The following is a 17,047-nucleotide window of genomic DNA, read 5'->3' as shown; positions in this document are numbered from 1 at the left end:
AAGAGAGCTCTCTGGGGTCTCTTTTATAAAGGCAGAGCCCTCATGACCTAACCACTGCCACAAAGCCCCACCTCCTAATACCAACACACTGGGGATTAGATTTCATCATATGAATTTGGGGGGGGGCACAAGCATTCAGTCTATGGCACTTTCCATCATCAAATATTGATTACCCTCACTCCCACTAGCAGTGGAGTCCATTTACACAACCGATTAAGGTTAGGCTTTGCCATGTGACTTGCTAATAAAATGTTGGCAGAAGATATGTGACTAAGGGTCTAAAATGTGCTTGGGTGGTGGGGAGTGTTTGTTGGTCTTTTGCCATCGCTGCAAGAACATGCCCTGGCCAGCCTGCTGCTGGAAGCATGAGAAACACATGGAACAGGCCTGGACCCCGCCTGTACTGAGCCCAATGCTCAAAAGACCTTAGTTGACCTGCCTGTCATAAGTGAGAATAAGTATTATTTTACACCATTGAATTCTGGGCCTCTTTATTATTTATTATTTTTTGTGGCAATAGCTAACTGAGACATCACCCTAGCCACTTTTCCATTGCTTTATTTTCTTACTGATTTGTAAGAACTATGGACATAATTACTTTGTTAGTATGATGTCACATATAATTTCCCCTTTTGGAGTTTTCTTTTTCGTTTTGGTTACTGTGTTTATTGACTTACTGAAGCTTTTTATTTATTTATTTTTTAATAGACAAATCTGGCATTCTTTTCCTTTATGGCCTCAGCCTTTGGTATTATGCTTAGAAAGGGCTTTCAAGATAACATAAATATCTCTCTCTGTTTTCTTCTAGTACTTTTATTGCTCTGGTTTTTACACTAAATCTTTACTCCATTTGTAATTTATTTTGATAAAGGATATGAAATAGGTATCATCTAATTCATACACATACTTGGGTCTGGTTTTTTAAAATTGAGACAGAATTGAAACTATATTAGTTTCAGGTGTACAACAAAATGATTCAGTATTTGTATATATTTTGAAATGATCATTACAAGTCTAAGTCTAGTTAACGTCTGTCACCATACATAGTTATAATTTTTTTGCAATGAGGACTTTTAAGATCTACTCTTTCAGCAACTTTCAAATATGCAATACAGTATTATTAACTATAGTCACCATGCTGTACATTACATCTGCATGACTTATTTATTCTTTAACTGGAAGCTTGTATCTTTTAACCCCCTTCCCCCATTTCACTCACTCCCCACCCCCTGCCTCTGGCAACATGCTCTGCCCATGAGCATGGGTTTTGTTTTGTTTTGTTCTTTTCAGATTCCACATATAATTAGATCGTACGGTATTTGCCGTTCTTTGTCTACCTTATTTCACTTACGTAATACCCTTGAGGTTCATTCATGTTGTCACAATACCAGAATTTCATTCTTTTTTTTAATGACCGAAAAATATTCCATTGTATATACCACATTTTCTTTATCTAGTCATCCACTGATGGACACTTAGGTTGCTTTCATATCTTGGGTATGGTGAATAATGTTGCAATGAGCAGAGGGGTGCATATATCTTTTTGAGTTAGTGTTTTTGTTTTCTTTGGATAAATACCCAGGAGTGGAAATGCTAGATCATATGGTAGTTCTGTTTATAATTTTTTGAGGAAACTTCATACTGTCTTCCATAGTGGATGCACCAATTACATTCTCACTAACAGTACACAAGTATTCCCTTTTTTTCACATCCTCGCCAACACTTGTTATTTCTAGTCTTTTTGATAATAGTCATTCTAACAGGTGGGAGGTGATGTCTCCTTGTTGTTTTGATTTACATTTCCCTGCTGATTAGTGATGTTGAGTATCTTTTCATGTGCCTGTTGGCCATCTGTGTGTCTCCTCTGTAAAAATGTCTATTCAGATCTTCTGCCCATTTTATTGTTTTTTGGTTTTTTTCCCCAGGCAGGAATTAACACTTTATTTATTTATTTTTTTTAAACATCTTTTTTGGAGTATAATTGCTTTACAATGGTGTGTTAGTTTCTGCTGTATAACAAAGTGAATCAGCTATACATACACATATATCCCCATATCTCCTCCCTCTTGCGTCTCCCTCCCACCCGCACTATCCCACCCCTCTAGGCGGTCACAAAGCACCAAGCTGATCTCCCTGTGCTATGCGGCTGCTTCCCACTAGCTATCTATTTTACATTTGGTAGTGTATATATGTCCATGCCACTCTCTCACTTCGTCCCAGCTTACCCTTCCCCCTCCCCATGTCCCCAAGTCCATTCTCTACGTCTGTGTCTTTATTCCTGTCCTGCCCCTAGGTTCTTCAGAACCTTTTTTTTTTTTTTTTTAGATTCCATATATATGTGTTAGCATACGGTATTTGTTTTTCTCTTTTTGACTTACTTCACTTTGTATGGCAGTCTCTAGGTCCATCCACCTCACTACAAATAACACTACAAATAATTTTGTTTCTTTTTATGGCTGAGTAATATTCCATTGTATATATGTGCCACATCTTCTTTACCCATTTGTCTGTTGATGGACACTTAGGTTGCTTCCATGTCCTGGCTATTGTAAATAGAGCTGCAGTGAACATTGTGGTACATGACTCTTTGTGAATTATGGTTTTCTCAGGGTATATGCCCAGTAATGGGATTGCTGGGTCGTATGGTAGTTCTATTTTTAGTTTTTTAAGGAACCTCCATACTGTTCTCCATAGTGGCTGTATCAATTTACCTACACCGGTCAGAATGGCCATCATCAAAAAATCTACAAACAATAAATGCTGGAGAGGGTGCGGAGAAAAGGGAACCCTCTTGCACTTCTGCCCATTTTAAATTGTATTTTTTGCTATTTTGCTATTTTTTGTTGAGTTCTTTATATATTTTGGATATCAATCCCTTATTAGATATATGACTTGCAAATATTTTCTCCCATTCAGTAGGCTGCCTTCATTTTATTGATGCTTTTCTTTGCTGTGAAGATTTTCAGTTTGATGTAGTCCCAGTTGTTGATTTTTTTCTCTTGTTGCCTTTGCTATTGGAGTCAGATCCAAAAACTCATCTCTAAGACTGATGTCAATGAGCTTACTCCCTATGTTTTCTTCTAGGAGTTTTATGGTTTCAGGTCTTACTTTCAAGTCTTTAAACCATTTTGAGTTAATGTTTGTGTATGGTGTAAGAGAGTTGTCCCATTTCATTGTTTTACAGGTGACTGTCCAGCTTTCCCAAGACCATTTATTGAAGACTGTCCTTTCCCCTTTATATATTCTTGGCTCCTTTGTTGTAAATTAACTGATCATTTATGTGTGGGTTTATTTCTGGACTCTCTGTTCTATGCCATTGGTCTATGGGTCTGGTTTTATGCCAGTACCATAGTGTTTTGATTACTATAGACTGGGTCTGGTTCTAGTCTTTCAATCCTCTTCCACTGATTTGTAGTCTATCCAGTAGCACACCATCATGCTTTTAAATTTTACTTTATTTATTTTAATCTCATGATGTAATTTACATTGATGAGACTATGCTATCCTATCCAGTTGAGGATGCATACGTAGATGTGAAAAGTTGAAAGTAAAGGACGGAAATGGTCGTCACAAAGTTTAGGAGAGGGGTTACTTCTGAGAGTGACGGTGGGGTTGTGAATTGGGAGGTGCACACAGCTGGCTTCTGGGGTGCTGCCACATTTTATCTCCTGATCTGGAGGAGATTACACAGGGGTTCACCTTATAATAATTCTTTAAGCTGCACCAATATGTTTTACTTACTTTTTCTATAAAGATGATAAGGCTCAAAATTTATGAGTGTTTTTAGAAGTTCTTACTGTACTCAGAGTACCTTTCAAGCATGTGTGTAGAGAGGATTAAAAAAATAGCCAGGGGTGGGGTGGATCCTTATACTTGGAAAGTTTAGATGTATCACTGAGATAAACATGATTTTGGCATAGTTCACAGTTCATAGAAGCAGAAGGTCTGTGAGGATGTTTGTTCCAAGCCTCCACTCCCATAACACGTTCAGACTTTCAGGTCAGGCCCCCAGGTGTCCCTCTTTCCTACTCTTCCCAGGGCCCACATTCCCGTTGAGGTTGGCCCTGCTGTGTGCCTGGCTCCTTCCACCTGTCTGCCTAGCCTCAGCAGCTCTCCCTGATCCGTCCTGCCCATGTTGACTACCAGCTGAAATGCTGTGAATATTGCCAACTGTTAAGCAGTGACGTTGTCATCACCCAGCGCTCCTCACACACAGCTTCTGTTCCAGGAAGTCCCCTTATCAACCACTTCCAGGGGCTCTCACTTGCTCTTAGGACAAAGTCCAACTCTCTACAGACCAGCGCTTCAGTTCCAGTCCACCTTTCCCCTCACACCTTTGACTTCCTAGTCACGCCCTAGGCTGCAGGCAGCTGGACATTGTGCTTTTCCTCATCTGGGCCACATTTTCCAGCCTCCATGACTTTGTTCTTCCATCACAACATCCCAAGGCTGCTTCAAGGCCTACCTCACACAGTCTCTTCCTCACACAGCCACCCTCACCTCTGTCCTTCTCTGCTCCTCTCGTGCCCTCCTGGCGCTCTCCCCTGGGTTATGATGGGTTAGCTGTCTGTCTGGTTATCCCCCACTCCCACCTCTCTGATGCCCCACGTCCTTTTCTGTTCAGAGTCCCTTCCGGGATTACCAATGACCTCCATGATGAAGTCCAACCGGGGTTAGGGCCCTCAGACCCCCTCCAATCCTGCTGAGGTCACTCCCATGTGTGGACCCTCTGCTCCAATCAGAATTGTCTCTTCTCTAGTCTTGAAACACTTGGTGGTACCCATGTCACACCTTCAGTCCATTCTCTCCCTCCATCCTCGCTGCCCTCTCCTTTATTTGCTTGTCCAAACCCAGCTCATCCTTTAACACTAAGTTTAGATGGCACTTCTCGTCCGTGAAATGTTTCTTCATTACTCTGGTTAAACTTCTATTTCCTACCTCTGAACTTTTGTGACATTTCATTTCTATTGACATTTGTTCCATCTGTCCTTACATTCTCATTTTGGTACTTGCTTATCTAGACAATTAATTATCAGCTCCTGGAGCTGATGTTCTATTTCTTAGGCTTTCTCTGTTTTTAATATCTTTTTCTGTTTTTAATATCTCCCATGGTTTTGAGTGTTGTGTCTCAGTATTGTAAGTTACTTGGTGAAGACATATTGACTGAATGCTAACCATGTACCTAATTCAATTCTGAGTAACTACAGGGTTCCCTGGCTTGGGAACTGAACATTTACCTTCTTCATATTTTTCTTTTCTTGCTTGCAAAATGGTGATAGTTTTATTCCATAAAAGAATGGATGGGACAAAGCTACATTGGACATATGCTGTATTTTTCAGTGTTGCATATTTTTATTATTACTTAAAATAAATAAATTTGCTTCCTAATTCAGATGTAACAGAGGAAGCCAGTTTCTCTGGGGTGTGGCTGCACTCCCCAGCTAACTTGTGGTAAAAGCTGATAGGGTTTGGATTCCACTAGATAGCTTAGGAAACACCCAACACAAAAGTTCAGTAAATTCTACTTATTAAAAGCCCTCAGAGCAGAGGGCTAAAACAAGCTCTGCTGCACATAGGGGAAATAGGTGATGCTTTTTCCTTTAGAAGTTAAAGCTGAGGCATGAACCCAGCCTGTGCTGTAGTGCACCATCAGACCCCTACACCCATCTCCCCGCTGGACATCTCCACTTGGAGGACCCACCAGCACCCTGAACTCTGGACAGCTGAAGCTGGCTCTTTATTTCCCTTCTGAAGATCCTCTTTTATCTCCTGTGGTGGTACCGCCTTCCAGCAGTTCTCGGGAACCAGGCGAGCCAGGGGGACCCTCCTGTCCTTTTTAGCGCTCCCATTCCTTATGCTGACTTTCCTCCTGAAGACCACCATTGTCTTCCATTCCTACTCTTTGTACCCTAGTTCAACCAAGTGCAGAAGCCTCTTCACGCTTGAATTTCCACAGTGCCACCTCGATGATCTTTCTAAACTGCAAATGAGCATCTTTGCCACTGTTTGAAACTTGTTTCTGTTTTCTCTGAACCAGATGCCTCTCCTCACCTGTCCACCTGCAGACAAACTCATCCTGCAGACAAACTCATCCTTGGAAAGCCGGCATGGGTGTCTTTTCTGCTGGGCCATCTTTGGTTCTCCCAGTGAATTGGTCTCTTCCTTTCCCTCTACTTGTGTAGCTACCCCACAGGTCCACAACTGCAGTCTCATACTCTCTCTAGTTAGGGTTTCCAGTCTGTTTTCTGTACTAGACCATGAGCACCTGGGATGACAGAGTGACTTATTCGTTTTTGTATTGCTGTACCCAGCGGGCTTCCCAGCACCTGACAGCAGATGCTTTAATGTCTGTTGACTTGACCATGCCAATAAATCATCGCAGGCTGGTGATCCAGGAGAAAGATGGGATATGCTGTCTTCTCATTTAAGTAGGCACCTTGTAGCCCCCAAACAGCTAGTAGCCACTACGTGACTTTGTTCTGCTCTGTCCCTCTGTGCATTGGACAGGGCAATATTTCTCCTCTTGTGCTCGATCTCCTTCCCATCAGCCACCCTCTGCATTAGGAAGCATATTTTCCCTACCCTCTGCATGGTGCAATGGAAGGGTCACTGAATTTGGATTAAGCAGACCTAAGGACTCATCCTGGTGCTTCTGTGTGACCTTGGACAAGTCAAGTATTTTTTTTCTCAGCCTCAGGTCTTCCTTCTGCACAATGGCAGGGCCAGTGTAGTTAGACCACAATGAGTGGTTTTAGAAGTGCTCGGGGGGGGGCTTCCCTGGTGGTCACAGTGGTTAAGAACCCACCTGCCAATGCAGGGGACACAGGTTCGAGCCCTGGTCCGGGAAGATCCCACATGCCATGGAGCAACTAAGCCCGTGCGCCACAACTACTGAGCCCACGTGCTGCAACTACTGAAGCCCGCACGGCCTACAGCCCGTGCTCTGCAACAAGAGAAGTCACCACAATGAGAAGGCTGCACACCTCAACGAAGAGTAGCCCCCGCTCACCACAACTAGAGAAAGCCCGCGCGCAGCAACGAAGACCCAATGCAACCAAATATAACTAATAAATAAATTAATTAAAAAAAAAAAAAAAAAAAAAAAAGAAGTGCTCAGGGGTAGGGGGCAACAGCTGGAATTGGGGCCTGGATCCCACCTTCAAGCACAGCAGCTCCATCTTGGTGTGTTTTTATTTGTTCATACTTTTTGGTAATATTTAGTTTGAACAAAATATTCCTCAGTCAAAACCTGTTTGAAAATCCCTGGCTTAGATGAATTTTAAAATCCTTTCCTCCTTGTATTATCTTAGGCACCCTACTTCCTCATTTACTAATAAGAAAAAGGCTGTACTGGTCTTCTGAAAAGGATTATTATTGTTCAGGAAGATTTCTCTCCCTTTAGTTTTCTTAAAGTTGAAATCTAATCATAGGTTCAGCTGGTTCTCTGAACTGACTTGACTTCTACAGCCCTGGCTTGTTTATATTTTTATTGCCTTTCCAACCTTTGTTCTCAGTTCATGCTGAGATTTGCTAGTTGACTATAAGACACAACTCTGCGGTGAGGTCACCTTGGAGATTAGCTTTCTGCTCTAAGAGATCGGAGGCAGGCCCAAACTTGCCTTCCTGTGAGTTGGGTGGAAAGAGAACCATTGGGCATTGGCAGAATTCATTTTAACGTCCGCCGTTTAAAAAAGCACTTGTTAAAAAAAAGTTGAGATGCAAACTAAAATTCAATACATTAAAGTATAAAAGAAAAAAAGGCATTTGCTGGATACCTTGTGAAAAATGTGTTGGAGGCAATGTGAGGAGTAAAAACAAAGGCTGTACTATGTCTTCTCCTGGGAGCCTATAGACCAGAAATCATTCAAGAAAGTATTCAATTAACCTAAAATTTTGAGGATCATAAATGTTTGTTTCCTATTGAAAATAAAAAGGGAACTTGTGAGCCCTTGTGACCTTGTTTGTATAAGCTTCAAAAATGCCTTGAGTTCAGACTTGCTCTTTGAGATCTGAACCCGAATTCCTTGCGGTTGGTACGTTAATGGTTCAATGGATAGAAGGCATGTTACAAACTCTGTAGTAACGGTTACTCAGTGACTGACTTACCGTGTGTTCTATCTTTTAAAATGAAGCAAACTCACCACAGAAAGCATGGACTTTTGCCTCCACACCTCTCCACGTGCTGTCACTCAATCTGGAACACTCTTCCCCCTGTCCTCATATCTCCTTACTATGATTAACTGATGCTTTAAGTCCCTGTTTAAAGGGTGGTATCTTTCGGGAAGCCCTCCTGAGTCTGGGTTTACGGACCCCTCTTGTGTCCTCCGAAGACATCTTGTACTTAGCCTTGATATAGAGAGCACTTGTATTTTATTGTAGCAGTCTGTTTCATTATCATTATAGTCTGTAATACTAACTTATATGTAGGACTTAATGGGAACTAACCATAAACACACTTAACAGTATGTGAATTCACTTAATCCTCTCATTGCTGTAAGGTGGGTACTGTTATCATCACCATTGTATACACCGGGAAACTAAGACACACAGGGGCTAAGTGACTTGCCCAGGGCTACACAGCTAGGGATTTCAATCCAGGCAGTCCAGCTCCAGAGCCTATACTCCTAAGCATGATGCCAGGACAGTCTTGCTTGCAGGTGTATCCCAGGGCCCAGCAATTTGCCTGGCACATGGAAGGTATTAAGGCATACTTGTTGGAAGAGTGGATGAAGCATGACCCTCACCTCCAGGCACTTCCTGCATGGTGGCCTGGTCACAGAGAGCTATAACATGGGGTCGGGGCAGAGATTTCAGGAAAGGTATAGACCCAGGGCTGAGGGCCTGATGAGGAGGGAGAGACTCATGCTGTCTGGGAGCTGGGGACTGACCATGTGGGCTCAACATTCTCCCACAGGGAGCCGGGTCTCCACCAGGCAGTGACTGCCCTTTCTGGTTGTGTCAGAACAACCTGGCATGTGTTTTGTTCTGAATCTTGAACTAGTCACCCAGATGACCTCAATTTTAAGAGAAATATTATGTATTTGATTTGTAGAGATCTATTAAAAACAAAAAATATTTTCTCTCAATGTTAAACAGCAAAAAAATTAAACTTGCAGGAACCATCTGCACAGCGGAATTTCCAAAGCACAAAGAAAAAGCAATTTTCTTTTTAAAAGGATTCTGAGCCTAGAGAACTTGTGTGGAGGGGGCTATTGTGACCCTTCGCCGTTTGCAGAGCCCTAGGCACTCGGAGGGAACAGGACGTCAGCAGAGGCTGGCTTAGGGAAGGCGTGGAAGGATGCATCCCTCCCTGCCCGCAGCTCTCTCATCCTGAGCGCTAGCTGCTAAAATTAACAGGGGTTTTAACAGCACTCATTTGTACGTGTTCTGGTAGGTTTTAATTAGAGATTAGACACATTACAGCAGGGATGTGAGAAAATTTTGCTTTAACAAAGTCTGTGTTTGGTCTTGCCCCCGCTTCCTGAGGATGCCGGACTCCTTCCCAGCACGTGCGTGCCTGGCATCTTCCCCTTCCCCGGGACCCCTCCAAATCCTTCCCCCTTTCCACTGAGGCTTCCCAAGTAACTCCACGGCTCACTAATCTGCCAGTTTTTGGAAATACTGTGTTTGTCGTTGGTAGTAAAATGGTAAAGCCAGTATTACATGATACCTTCCCACATCAGGATATGGGGCTTAAGACCTGCTGCTGCCAGGTTTTTGAGCCACTTAACCTCTCTGAGCCTTTACACTAATAACAGTTCCTGTAGTATGGGGTTGTTATGAGGATTAACCGAAGAGATATGGTGTTCGGCACCTACCACCCCCTCATGGGCCAATCCTGTACAATAGGGCCCGAGAAGCCTTCCTTGGTCTCTGGGTCCTCTCTGGTCCTGGTGGTGTCCCAGAAGTGACCTGTGGGTGGAGATGGTCTTCTCACCCACCACATACAGCAGACACAGGCACAGGGAAGTTGAACAGGGACTGAAGCTACTAATCTAGTGTCTAAGTCCCTCCTACTGGGAAGGATTCCTTCTGGGCTACAGAATAAAATGTGCTAGAGCAGCTTAATCACTGGCTTATTTATTAATCAACTCAGGGAGAATTTGGCTGAGGAAGCTAACTTACATTTGGGGCATTAGTCTTTATTAACCCCATTGCCTGTCTCATCTTGATCCTTTGGTTTGGTTTTGTTAACAAAGAAACTGAAGCCAACCCAAACAGAACAAAAAGGTTTATTGCCCCAGAGCTGGCAGAGGTACCTGGACACCCACCTCTCAGTTCCAGGTGCCACCCATTGCCACGCATCCTGAAAGTGCTCCCAACTTCCTGGTACTTATTCCTGTACAAAGCAGGTCGCAGGGATCTTTCATGAGATTAAAAAGTAACTATTCTGAAGGTCTCACTATAAGTAAGCAAAAGCTCACTGGGGTAGAGGCACTGCAGCCTCAAAGTCAGTAACTTGAATTTGGGCATCCTGATCCCAGGGCTGTGCTGCCCGGGCAGAAAGGACAGCAGATCTGAGCTGTGGGGATTCCTGGGGTTTGGGTCTGCCGCTGGGGTCAGGAACAGGCTAGTCTTTGCCTGGCGATTTTCATTTTTACAGTTCTCAGTTGTTTAATCTAAAGTAGCTGGAACTATGGGGCGGTGGTGAGTGGGGTGGCATGAAAAGACCTGACTTCTGGGCTATAGGATCAGGATTTGATTCTCATCATGACTCATGGGGAAATTCTTTTAAAAACACAAGCCCCATTGCTCTTGCCAGACATTTCCATGCTGGTAACAGTTGCTGACATTCGCTAAGCAACTAGACAGGTCCTGTGCTGTGTGTTTGACAGATGTCGTTTCATTTAATCCTCATAACAACCCTGCAAGGTAAGCCTTCGAGGTGGGCATTCTGTCCCCACTCTGCAGATTCGAAACCAAGCTGGCCCAATGTCAACTCATTAGAAAGAGGCAGAATTGACACCTGAACCCAGGTCTGACTGATGCCCAAGCCTGTGCATTTAGCAGAATGGAGGAAAAATATCAACAAACTCTCCCCTGTCCCCCAGCTCAGCGAAGTCCATGGCAATAGACGTGTCCCCTCCACCTTGTAACATGGTCAGTAGCCTCCCAACTCCAGCACCTCGGAAAGGGGGTACGGATTTGCCTCCAGCGCTGCCGCAGGGAGGGAGGCTCAGGCTGGTGACAGAGCCCAGCACTACGGGGCCAGTGATCGCTTGGTCTTGGAGAAATAAGGTCCGAGTAAAACCTGTACCCTGGGAAACGGGGTGTGAGGAGGCCTGCATCCTTCCCCTCAAAGGAAAGGTGCCAGTCCTGTCTAGATTGGCTTGTTTGTAAAAAGCACCAGCTGCAAGGGCCTTGGTGAGGTTCTTGCCCTGTGACCCAGACTGAATGTCTGCTGTGAGGAGAGCTTGTATGAGGCAGGAGCATTGGAGCTGGGCTGTATCCAGGGCTGAGGTCAGTGTTGGGTGGAGCCCAGCGGATGTGCTTTTCAGATTGGTCGGCTCTTCTCCTACCTCCCCACAGGGCTTAGGGAGCCTCTGACCCAGCCTTTACTCCACAGGCCTCAGGGCAGACAGGCCTGAGAGGTGAAGGGATTTGCCCACAGTCACAGAGGTTTGGGGTAGGGTCCCAGCTAGAATTCCAGCCCCCTGTGCTTTCCTCTGCCCTGCCAGGCTCTGTGACTCCTACTTGTTCCTGGTAAACTGTCCCAGTGAGAACTTTGTGTGGGAGGTCTGCAGTCCCAGTTACCTCTGTGAGCATTTAAGTCTCTTTTTGAGTTGACGTTTCTCTTCCAGGAAGAGACGCTTTAGTCAGTGCAGTTATTTCCTGGACTTGTGCCACCATCCTCCCCTCATGAGCTGTGAGGAGCTTACAGGTGAGTCAGCCAACACGCAGGGGTGCCTCACGTGAGGATGCCTGACGGGTGAGTCCAGGCCAGCAGGTTTCCTGTTCAGCAAATATTTGTGGAGCCTCATGCCCAGAACGGGAGGCCACTGCGGTAATACTCTCACCTTGCCAGACAAAAAGCTGCCGTTAGCTGGGGGCCGCGGACACGCAGTCAGGCGACCATTCTACAGAGTGGTGATGTTTCAGAGCACGACCCAGGGTGTCCGGCAGGAGAGCGGAGGGTGTCTCACCCAGTGAGGGCTCGGGGAGGACTCTCTGCAGGGGATGACAATGCAGCTGGGAATGGAAGAGTGAGGGAAGGGGCAGGGGAGGGGGTCCAGCTTAGAAAGAGGAGGCCGTGTGGGGACCACACCTGGTTCAGTGCCAGGAACACAAGCTGGAAGAGGAGATAGATGAGGCTGGAGAGGAAGGCAGGGGCCAGGCCTTGTGAATCACGATGAAGACGTTGGACATTTTCATGAGGGCAGCAGATCGTGAGACCTCAGTTCCATCTCTCACTTGCAACCTAGCATGGGTGAGAGAGAAACTCTTTGAACCCTGAGTTGACTGCCCACAAAAGGATGTGTTTTTCTAAGAGATCTCAAGGCAGAACAAGTCAGGGCCCCTATGCCAGGGATAATCACTAGCCCTGACATTCCACGCTGGCCACCGAACCAGCTTTTGCCCTTGGACGTGGTTTAGTTCCAGACACTGAGGCCGGGGAAGCTCTCGTGCATCCCACTGCTCTGTGCTTTATTCCCTGTCACAGGTCACAACATACACTAGATGACGAATTGTGGGCTCATACTGTCACCAGCCACACTGCAGAGCAGAGCTCCATCCTTGAAAGCCAAATGCCATATTCTGGGTATTTTTTGTTTTTGTTTTTCTCAATGGGGCTATCTTTTTGTATATTACTATTATGAAAGTAATATATGTTCCTTATAAAAAAACTAAACATCCTGGAAATGTATACAATAGAAGGTGGAATTTCCTCCCTCCTCTCATAATCCCATTTCCCCAAGAAAACCATTATCCCGCCAGACTTTAAAAGATATGCATATATATGTATGCCCAGACATTTTCTGTTGCAATATCCCAAGTAAAACAAGGCTCTCAGGCCCCTCAAGATGTCCTCCAGTTACGTCCTCCAGTTCATTCTGGAAGTCACCAAAAGGGTGCCTCAACTGTGTCGGTAAACCTGTCTGTTGGTTGTGTCTCCCTATGGCAACCTCTCCGTTTCCCTTTTCCCCTGCTTCTCGTGTGTCTGCTGCTCACGGAAGCTTGGAGAAGTTAACAGAAGCCAGACACCAAAGTCCATGCCACGGGTGCTGTCTCCAAAGTTTCCAATTCTTTTTTGTTTTTTTAAACTTTGCCCAGCCTTTTGAGGCCTGTTTATTGACATGTGCAGACCTATACTCGCGGGGCCTGGAACTTCTCCTCAGCACCACCGCCAGGCCCATCGGGAACTTATCCCACTCCGTCTGTATCTCCACTGTGAACTTGCCCTGCAACAAGATCGGACACTGGACAGCAGTGGGAAGTTGGTGGGGTCCAAGCGTAGCCCGCGTGCATGCCGGTCTGCGAGCGGGCTCAGGGCCGCGTGCAGGTTGTCCGCATGCCACATGGTCATGCCCACCGCCTCCAGCATGCGTGGTCCGTGGCTCAGCAGCTGCACCTTGTCAGGGTGGCTGCCCAGGGGCTTGAAGTAGGCCTGGGTGCTGGGGTACACCGTGAGGCGCCTGCGGGAGCAGGGGCGAGTGGGGAGGGCGGTCCCCCCAGCGCCTGCACCTCAAAGTTACCAATTCCTGTTCGGCAGAGTTGGGATGTTGAGTTTCAGGCAGAGATGGGGAAAGGGCCACCTGCTCATTGTGTGCCAACCATCCTTTGTCACTGGGGGCCCCAAGGCTGCTCTGCTTAGATCCTCAGTCTCGAGACATCTCTACCGAATGGTGCCATCAGCTTCTCTGCTAAAGCCTCTTGCAGGGCCCTCAAATTCAGTCTGGGGGTCAAGTGGAAGGGGAGATGCTCTTCTCTCTCATGGCTCTTTTCCCTTTTCTCTGCCTCTGCCCACCCTCACAAAGGAAAGTCTCTTCCCTCCTGTCCTTTATCTTCAAAGAGTTTATATTAATGTGTAGAAGCTCTGTATACATTATCACTATTAACCTTCTTATTGATCTACATTGAAATATTTGTATCGGTTTATATTTAACATTGTTAGTCTTGTGCTTTGTTCTTAAGAAGTTTCCAAATTTATTTAATTAAATCCATCTAATTTTTCCTTTGTTACCTCTGTGTTTTCTGTTCTGCTTATAAAGGACTGTTCTGCCCCAAGATTACGATAATATTCTTTTGTAGTAATGTAGGAATTGTATATTTAAGTTCAACTATCTGGAATTTGTTTTCGTGAATGTCATGTGTTGAGTGGAATTTCTTTAAAGTTCCCCATAGATTTGGGTATAGAGGCTAAAAGCTAAGAGACGAGATGGAGGGAGCAACTCAGCGGGCTCTTGGATGCCCTGTGCGGGGGAAGCTTGTTTGCTGAAAACACAGAGGATTGTGTTCTTGGCCAGCTTGGAGTTCCATCTGCTTCCTGCTGAGAATGACTCTCAAACCTGGTGTCTTTAGAGCCAGTCTTTCCCGTGTGATTTTAATCCAGGCTTCGGAGGTTGAGAGGAATATGCTCAGGGCTGCATTCTGTTGCCTGTGAGGGCAAACTGAAGAATCACTGTGGACCATGAGGACTGAGTGTCAGAGAGGGCCAGGACTCTCCTGTCCACAAGGCCTGGCTCCACGCTGGCGGGGTGGGCAAAAAACCATGAGTTCTTGAATTGTCCTAAGACCCATGGCATCAAGTGGCATCCTTGTTACCTCCTGGTTAACTTCATTAATGATGGGGCCTCAGTGCCTGGCATGTGCTGGGACCTCAGAATATTTATTTGTTGAATTGTTAGAAATCCATTAAGAAGGAATGGGGATTCCCAAGAAGATGATGGTCAAAACAGGAGAAATTTAATGGCAGTCCTATGTAAGATGACATCCATCCATTTACTCATTCAGCAAATATTAGGTGAATGCCTGCTATGTGCCACGCACTTTTCTAGGAGAATAAGTGTGTTATTTTTCCAACAACAACCAATTCTCTGCTTCTCCAACACCAACCGGGTATTCAACAGTTCACTTCAATTCTGACATTAACTGCTTAGAGTTATCGTATACTCCATAGGTTAAGAGCTCAGTTCCACAAGATTGCCCAACTTCAGATGCCAGCCAAAAATGGGGCCCCCAGGGTACCCGCACTTCTGCCTGGCTGACTACAAAACTGAGTTTTCCGTGACCACCCTCAGATCTGATAATTTGCTAGAGTGACACACATAACTCAGGAATTTACACTAATGATCGTGGATTAAGGATAAAAATGTACAGCCAGATGAAGAGGTACATAAGACGAGATCCAGAAGAACTTCAAGTGCAGGAGCTTCTGTCCTGGTGGAGTCAGGGTGTACCATGCTCCAGGCATGTGGTTTTGTTCAACGAACTGGAAGCTCCCTGAACCTGTTGTTTAGGGGTTTTATGTGGGGTTTCATTACACAGGCACAATTGATTAAATCATTGACCATTGTGACTGAATTCAAATTTCAGCCCTTCTCCCCTCTTGGAGGCTGAGAGTGGGGCTGAAAATCCCACCACTCTCATCACATGGTTGGTTTCTCTGGCCACTGGCCTCCATCCTGAAGCTACCTAGGGCCTCACCACTAGTCACCTCGTCAGCATTACTCAACTGTGGTTAGAAAGAAGTTTGTTATGAATACCAAAGACACTCCTATCACTAGAAAATTCCAAGGGTTTAGGAGCTCTGTCCCAGGAACCAGGGGCAAAGTCCAGATATATATGTACCACAATAAGATATCTACCCTTGTGGGGCTTACAGGCTGGTGGGAGAATACACACAATAAGTTATATGATATGTTGGAAGGTGATAAATACTATGGGAAAAAAGGCAGAGCAAAGTAAGGAGGGTTTGGAGTGCAGGTAGGTAGGGTTGGCAAATGTGTTACAATTCTAAAAATGTTTCAGGTGAGAACTCATTTAGTTTTAGACAGAAACCCAAGTACTGTGGTTGGTGCAGAATAGAATCATTAAAAGAAGGGACATGGAGGGCGCAATAAGAAATAAAGCATATGGTTGAAACGAATTGCCTTGATTCATTATTCCTTCTAATAATGACTTGTGTTCAATTTTGTGTGGTCAGAATCAGACAAGGGTAATGTCAGCACTAACTCTGAATCAGGTTCCCAGCTAATTTGAGGCAGGCTTAAAATAAAGTACTGACCAAAAACCCAGCACAGTAATGTGACATTGTAGTCATGTGGTCTGCTAGGTGATCTGAGGACAGATAGAGCACTAGATAGGTGTGGAAGAAGCTGCCTTGGAAATGGGGTCCGTGAGGCCAGCACTGAACCTAGAATTGGCAGATTTATCTATTCTTCCCTCATTACAGAGCTGGATGTTGACATTCTTGAGATGTTGTACTCACTTGTTTCTGTAGGAAGAAGCTTCAAACAAACCCTGGGGTCCATCAAAACATGCACATTCCTCAGAGAGCTGTGTTAAAGTCTTATTGAAATGACTGTTACAAGAACCGGCAAGAGAGACTTAGAACTGAGGGTAGGTTTAGAAGACGTTTGGTCATCTACTTCAACACCTCATTTTATAGATGCAGGAATTGCCCAAAGACACGGCAGAGAATTAATGGGTATCAGGTCTCCTGACTTCTTATATGGTGTTTTCCCCATCATATTGGTCTGTCCATATTATAATTTTATGCTTAGAGTTTGGAGTTAACCATATTTTTTATGAATAAATATTAAGAGTGACTAAGAACTCTGCCCCTCATAGGGGTGAGTCTGGCAGCCATGTTTCTACCAGGTAACCCTGCTCCATAACTAACTGGATTAGTTGGAACCATTCACTTCTCCTTCCGAGAATTTGGCCTGAGTCCCGCAGTTGGGAACTGAGTCATGAAACCTGCCTCAGCTGTCAAAGGAAGGTCTTTAGATTCCCTACAAGCTGTCTTGCCCTAGTTCTTGGATTTCATCCTTCCAATAAAACCCTTGTTTTACTGATGCTAACTCAGATTGGTTTCTGTTATTTG

At 44.9% G+C, this 17,047-nt stretch overlaps 1 long non-coding RNA gene across 1 annotated transcript in view; it reads left to right on the top strand.

Annotated features, from left to right (window-relative positions):
• The first annotated feature begins 10,879 nt into the window (after positions 1 to 10,879).
• LOC309636601 overlaps positions 10,880 to 17,047 on the top strand; it is a 39,422-nt gene continuing 33,254 nt past the window's right edge. Inside the window, exon 1 of the long non-coding RNA XR_014250095.1 lies at positions 10,880 to 11,881. This is a non-coding gene — a long non-coding RNA (uncharacterized lncRNA). The remainder of the gene's footprint in view (positions 11,882 to 17,047) is intronic.

Source organism: Balaenoptera physalus, assembly GCF_965194825.1.
Source record: "Balaenoptera physalus genome assembly, chromosome: 1".
Taxonomy (NCBI): domain Eukaryota; kingdom Metazoa; phylum Chordata; class Mammalia; order Artiodactyla; family Balaenopteridae; genus Balaenoptera; species Balaenoptera physalus.
Note: the sequence above shows the minus strand (reverse complement) of the source record. Positions and strands in the feature narration are given on the sequence as shown.